General features: G+C 47.7%; 1 long non-coding RNA gene across 3 annotated transcripts in view; it reads right to left on the reverse strand.

Moving 5' to 3' along the window:
* Nucleotides 1-850: 850 nt before the first annotated feature.
* Nucleotides 851-6,805, reverse strand: part of LOC111531167 — a 24,235-nt gene continuing 18,280 nt past the window's right edge. For all 3 annotated transcript variants that reach the window (XR_003309888.2, XR_003309889.1, XR_003309887.2), the window contains exon 4: nucleotides 851-5,450. This is a non-coding gene — a long non-coding RNA (uncharacterized LOC111531167). The remainder of the gene's footprint in view (nucleotides 5,451-6,805) is intronic.

The following is a 6,805-nucleotide window of genomic DNA, read 5'->3' on the forward strand; positions in this document are numbered from 1 at the left end:
CCTACAAGCTTGATCCCCTATCAAGTCAAATCTGGCTAATCTTTGAATAGCTTTACAAAACTGGCTCACTGGGCCCAGTGTGGGGTGGCTCACGCCTGTAATCCCAGCACTTTGGGAGGCTGGGGCGGGTAGATCATGGGGTCAGGAGTTCGAGACCAGCCTAGCCAACATTGTGAAACTCTGTCTCTACTAAAAATACAAAAATTAGCTGGGCGTAGAGGTGCACACCTGTAATCCCAGCTACTCGGAAGGCTGAGGCAGGAGAATTGCCTGAACCTGGGAGGCAGAGGTTGCAGTGAGCAGAGATCATGCCGTTGCATTCCAGCCTAGGTGACAGGGTGAGACTCCCTCTAAAACAAAGAAACAAACGAAAACAGAAACAAAAAAAACTGGCTCACCTTGTTTTCAAGTGTTGACATAAACTAACAGTCAAAAGTATAACTCAATCTTTTATAAAATAAGTGAAATCAGTGCTGTGCCCCTCCAAGGAACCATGCAACAGTATGTTCAGTTGAACACAAGTTCCTTGCAGGAACAGTTGCTGGCAGAAGGGCTGTGTCTACAGCCCATGGGGAATCAAGGACAATTTTCCCATTCAGTAGGGAGCGTCCCTCAGCCTTGATCTTCAACATTTCTTCTCTTCCCTAATCTGTTCTCTCATTTCATTTCTTGGCTCACAGAATTTCATTCTTGCCTTAATGGGTTTCATTTTTAACGTCTGTCTGGCTGTAACCTACTTTGAATTCTTTATGAAGTAGGCAAGATCTGCATAGCAAATTAATTTTTCAGGACCCACTTCTTATCATCACAGAATTATGAATGGGAAATAATAGATGAAAAACCACAGACATGATCAACTGAACATAGTATTTATTAAGGTCAGGATGCATGAATAGACTCTTCTTAACAGAAAGATAATTCAACAGCAATCAATTTATAGAATTTAGAGCAGTACTACATTTCAGCAAAATGGAACTGAGAACGTTAGATAAATTATAGTAATTTGTTTTTTAAAATCCATTAAACTATCTCTTACCTCTGCAATAACGTATCATACACACAGTTAAAGAAGTTAGTTAGTAGGGAAAAACATGATCTTCCTTCCCCATTCTCTGCCCATCCATCTTCCAGGAAACCACAGGCTGCTGCCGCCCAGACTTGGCATGAGACTTCGAGGCTGCTGCTTTTCCCCCTACATCATAACCGATTTCAAATGGTGCTAGACAAAAACAGACTCTGAACACCAGGAGAAATCGGTCAGCCTGTGTAAGAGATGGGCCAGTGGTGCTCCCAGGGTCTGCACCTCGACAGTCCAGGTGGCAAGTCTGATTTCGGGTGCCCCGCAACTGACGCTGAATACTCCAGGGCATCCTCTAAGAGCAGACTGACGGTGCTGATGTGGACAAAATGGTCCTCCAGGTGTACTGCCCTCTCCCCTGCCCCATGACAACCAATACCCAATACATTGTTATCCAACAGAGTATGACAACTGCCACACTCAAAGGCCCTACCAACACATTCATGCTGGTAACGGCTGCTAGGAGTCAACAGAAATAGCATCACGACCTCTGTCCCTGCTCAAGCCACTGTATTTATTTTAAACACAACCCCCTTCCCTACTGTCACTTCTCCCCAAACCCAACAAACTCAAGAGTGTATTTTGCTCTTCAAGTTCTTCCCTGGACTTCTTGAACAGACTCAAGTGGCAGGAGGAGAGGAGCCAGTCCCATGAGCAGCAGTTCCTCTGCAGTCCACCCTTGGCTGTGCTGCAATTCTTACTCCTAAAACACTGATTTCAAATGGTGCTAGATACAAAGATGGAAAAATCTAAGCCACCATGTGAAACCAGCTTCCAGAAGAAGAGGATCTCAATGAAGAAAGAAGGGAGATTCAATCGGAAGACCCAGCCTCTGCCCTGAGGAGAAATGTCTTCTTGCAGTTCTACTTGTGATACGACACAGGGCTCCATGGGAAAGGCACAAAGGAGGTTACACAGTGCTGCGCAAAGCAACATGGAAGTCACAGCTGATGCTTCAAATAGATGAGAGCAATACAAAACTCATTAATTCTAGGTTAATTCTATTTGACTTCACACCAGTCACCATAAGTTATTATATATGATGAAATAAAATAGCCAAAATTATCATTAAAATACATTAATATTTACATTCATACTGCCCTGCATTTGTATAGTATTTCACAGTATACAAAGTGTTTCCAGATACATTCTCTTACTTCATCAGGACACAAGCACCCTATCTGCCTGTGGAATGAAGCTCCAGCTGCTACACAAAGGTGAGTTTCAACCTGGGCCAGGGCGACTCTTCTATGTGTCTTATTTGAGAAGAGCATGCGTTCCTCCTTCCCACCTCATATGTAAGTATCAGAACATTCAAACATGACCCCGTTAATCTGCAATCTTATTTAACCTCTGACGTGACTTAAACTGGTACCCTATAATTGTATTAAGCAGATAATCCTCTAACATAAGAATTGAGTTTTATTTTCAAAATCTGCTTGAAAATAAGATTTGCACACTGTATTCCAAATTAGATTTCCCATCTCCTTACAGCATCATCTTTTTTGGTTGTCTGAAGCTAAGAAAACACGTGTATTTCCTCTGATACCATAACCAAGAGAAAAGAGACAGAGTAGAAACTGTGTATTTTAGGTTCCCTACCAATTATTCCGGCCTCCAGATACAGGCTTATAATTTTTATGGTTCCTGGAACTAACAGTATGTGTTGCTAGAAGGAGAAGTAAGAAATAGAATTTGAACATCAAAAGTTGTGGTATTTAATTCTCACAACAGTCGTATGGGGCAGGTATTTTTCCCATTTTTGCAGAAGAAATTCATCCTTAATGAGGCTAAATAACTTGTCTGCAGTCACACAACCAATAAATGCAGATCCCAGGTCTAACTCCAAAGACTGCGTTTCCTCCCTTGTACCCACAGCAGCCTGCTCCATAACTTGACTATCATCTCATTTTGTTCTTGAACTTCATTAAGAACAAAATAGGGTGGGTGGGGCAGGAAATTCCTAGGTGATACTTCTGCACTGATTGGGATCATACTGACTACATAACACGTTATACTTAGGCAGAGACAGGAGCACGATCTGGGTTCTGCGAAGCCTGGGTGGTCTGAGGCAGCTTGCTTTGTTCTCCTGCTCCTCTAGCTCCTCTGCCGTCTTTCCCCAGCATGGCTGTGGCTGTGGGAAAGACGCCGAAGATGAACCTGCAACAAGCGATTCTGACACCAGCGCTAGGCTCTACGGCCCATGGTGGGACTTGCCAGCCTCAGTCACAGGTGGGAGAGCTGGGGCAGATATGCACACAAGGGCTCTCAGTGATGACAACTGCAGCCAACACCTGGGGCTTGTTAACCAGGTAACAGCCTGGGTTGTAAGGTCAGGAGTGAGTGCTTAAGGACAGTTATTACTGAGAGTCCAAATCCTGTAAAATGAGAGGATTTGATGAGATTCTCACTTTTCCGCTTTTCATTTTAGCCACTCTTCCTTATCAACTTCTAGTTACCAGTATCCACAAACCCCCTCCTATGAGCCCTCACACAGGTGTTCCGCGGTGATCAGAAAGCACTTCCCTCCATTGCAAGGCCCTGCTTAAGCTGTTGTCTCTTCTGGAATACTCTCCTTCACCCTCCCTTAGCTACCACCCCTCAGCCCCGCCCCCATCCATCACCACTCCAGGGAACTTCAGTCATCCTCCCCTCAGCTCAGGAAAGCCTCCCTGAGTCTAACCCGGCTCGCTAGAAGGTTAAGTGGTCCTCGCCAGCCTCAAGTTCTTTCCTTCAGTAGCCACTTATCTCACTTGGTCATCAGTGTGATTATTTAACGTCTCTCCTGCTACCCGTAAGGGACCATTCGAAGTCCAGCGGAGGGGTTGTGCATAGCAGGGGGCCACTGCCACTGAGGGAGTTAATAGAAGCCAGAGTCTGGGTCCCCACTCCTGGATTCTAACATTTATCTCTTAACTCTCTGGAAGAAGAGATAAGAAGCCATTAACAATGCATCACTTTAATTAAACACTCTAAAAGAAGTGGAGAAAAAAATCACGTTAGTATTGAAACCCTTTGCCTTTCCAATTCCACTGGATAAAAGGGGTCCTTCAGGTCTCAGCCCTCCCAACAGAACCAGTTTTCTCCTCTCAGAGTTAGCTGAGCAATGACTCTTCGCTGAAACAAGCTGGTGGCTGTTCCCTACTAGGAAGCAGCCAGTTAGTTTGACAAGGGCTGGAAGGGGCTTGCTCTCCTTGGCACCATGCCTGAAGGCCACCTAGACCTGTAAGAAGGCAGCCCATGAAAACCCCGTCCTGCTGCCATCCAAGGAGGGTGATGGGTTTTACCCACCTCAGCCTAATGACTCCAAACAAACTGGCCGAAGGTGAAAGGGTTGGCATGGCTGTCTGGGGAGGAAAACCACCCACCCAGAAGGGTGGGTATGTCAGTCTTGTGAGTGCTGCCATGCAGGGAAAAGGTGTGGGAGCTATACTCCAGCCTGGTCCATTTCTGTCCCCACATTCTACCTGCAGGCTTCTCCACCTCACACCAGGGCATTCATCTGCCTGGGCACACAGAGAATCAGAACACAATGGTTTTAATACCTGCTTGGCCCCAACTCTGAGAACAGGGACCTGCCACTTGCCCTGAATGGGCCTCAGTGTCTTCACATGTAAAGAGAGGAGGCTGAGGTAGGCTGCTCAGAGGGCTTGGGCAGGAAACCTGAGACAGAGAAGTGGTAACAGCAGGCAGCAGAAATACAGTGTCCTGGAGAGGCCATATTTTGTCTAAATGCATGCAAAATCAGATACATTAAAATAACCCTAGCCAGGTGTGATGGCACACACCTGTAGTCCCAGCTACTCAGGAGGCTGAGGCATGAGAACTGCTTGAGCCCGGCAGGCAGAGGTTGCAGCAAGCAACGCATCACTGATATTGTGCCACTGCGCTCCAGCCTGGGCTACAGAGTGAAACCCTGTCTCAAACAAAAACCAAAACCAAAACCCGTGCAGGCCAAACACATCTGAGGGTTAAATACAATCTATAGGCTGTTGGTTAAAAACAGTCTGGAGATGCAAAGATAGCTTCTGCTTCATTCTGTAAATGATGCTTTGTCTTTAAAGCCTAGCATGGTACCTAAAAAATAACACTGGAGGAAAACGGAAGGTGAAGGAATCCTCGTTTCTGAAATCTACAAGCAAACCCACTGAACAAACAGACACTGGCCCCCAGTTGCCTAACCCTGCTTGCTTGTGCTGCGCTACCACACTGTGTGCAAATCCAGAACGTGGGAAGGTTCTGCCAAGGCAGCGCTGGGTGCTGAGTCACAGCTACTTACGTGACTGATGTGTGTTCCAGCCAGATGGGGGGAGCCGGAAGCCAAGCCCAGATGGCCATCTTCTTTCCTCTGGGAATGCTGATTTCAGGGCTCCTGGCAGTAAGGAAGAGCTCATCTTGGTGAGAGAGGGGCCTGGAGAAGGCTCTTTTGTAAAAGGGGAATGCCTTGCCCTCAAAAGACAGTCCCAGGCCATTGCATGTATAAACTGAAAGGGCAGCCCAGCTTCCTGTCATTCTAGGCAGCAGCCTGGGCATTCTGTCTTCAGCTGCCGGGGTGGGGGCTGTGAATCAGAGGGAAGGGTGATAAAAGGAAGGGTATACACATGAGGGGCCAAGGGTGGGCAGGAGGGAGCATGGAGTTACTGGCTGGCCCAAAGTCCCCAGAAACCTCCATTAGGCTCTTCCTTTCTGGCAGGGTGGCCTTCAAAGGAGGACTCAGAACCCAGGGACCACTGCATTTCCCAGGCCCTGAGCCCCAGTGTGGGAATCACATCCTCCAAACCCACAGTGACCCTCAAACTGCTACTCAGGTAACAACGCAAGAAGTAACAGCCTTCCAAGCCTATGTGGACCCAGTATCAGTTTTTCTGGTTTTCCCTAGGTCAGAGGTATGGAGGTCTATGTTCCTAGGCAGCTGCACTCCTAAAAGTTCAGTTTTCCGTCCATCCCTTAACACTAATGACAAAAACCCTAGACTCAGTCCAGGCACGGGGCCCCTGGGTCAGGATTGCTGGCTGGATGGGAGGATGCACCAAGGTTACCCTGCCCCTGGGATGAGCTGGGGGGACAGCAAAAGACAGTGGAGGGCAAAAGGAAGGAGGAGGAGTGGAATGAAGACTGGGGCTCGGGTGTCTCCATGTCCCCCCAGTAGACGGGCTCAGCTCTGGCAGAGAAGGATAGGCATGGCCCAGAACTGCTTTCAAGGAAGCTAGTGCTTTCCGCGAGAGGAAAAATGAGCATACCAATGGTCTATTACACAAACACAATGCCCACCACAGAGTTCACGGGTCCAAACCAATGCAGATCCAAAGGCAAACCACCAACTCTGCTCCCTGGTCATTCCTAAATCATCTGCTTGACTCAGTGAAGATGGACTCAAAAGTGAAACCACAGTCTCAGGTGAAATCTAACTCTGGAGGTAGGGAAGGAGACGCCCCAAAGACCAGCTTCCACACCTCCCCAAGGCAGAGCTGGTGACCTCCTCCTTCAGCCACCAAGAAGAAGTAACTAACAGACGCAGTATCCTACCAGGCACCACATTCACAAGACGGCATGGCTGCTCTCGCTGGGAGAAGCACGTTCCTGTTCCCAAGGGCTCCTCCAGAGGCATGCCCTAGCCTCTGCAGCACAGCCTCTGCTCCTCCCTGGAGGGAGAGCACAGCATCTCAAAGGAGAGAGCATTTCAACAAGTCAAACACCCTCCCCAGAGCAGAGCACAGCCCAAGGGGG

Source organism: Piliocolobus tephrosceles, chromosome 1 (genome assembly GCF_002776525.5).
Source record: "Piliocolobus tephrosceles isolate RC106 chromosome 1, ASM277652v3, whole genome shotgun sequence".
Lineage (NCBI taxonomy): Eukaryota > Metazoa > Chordata > Mammalia > Primates > Cercopithecidae > Piliocolobus > Piliocolobus tephrosceles.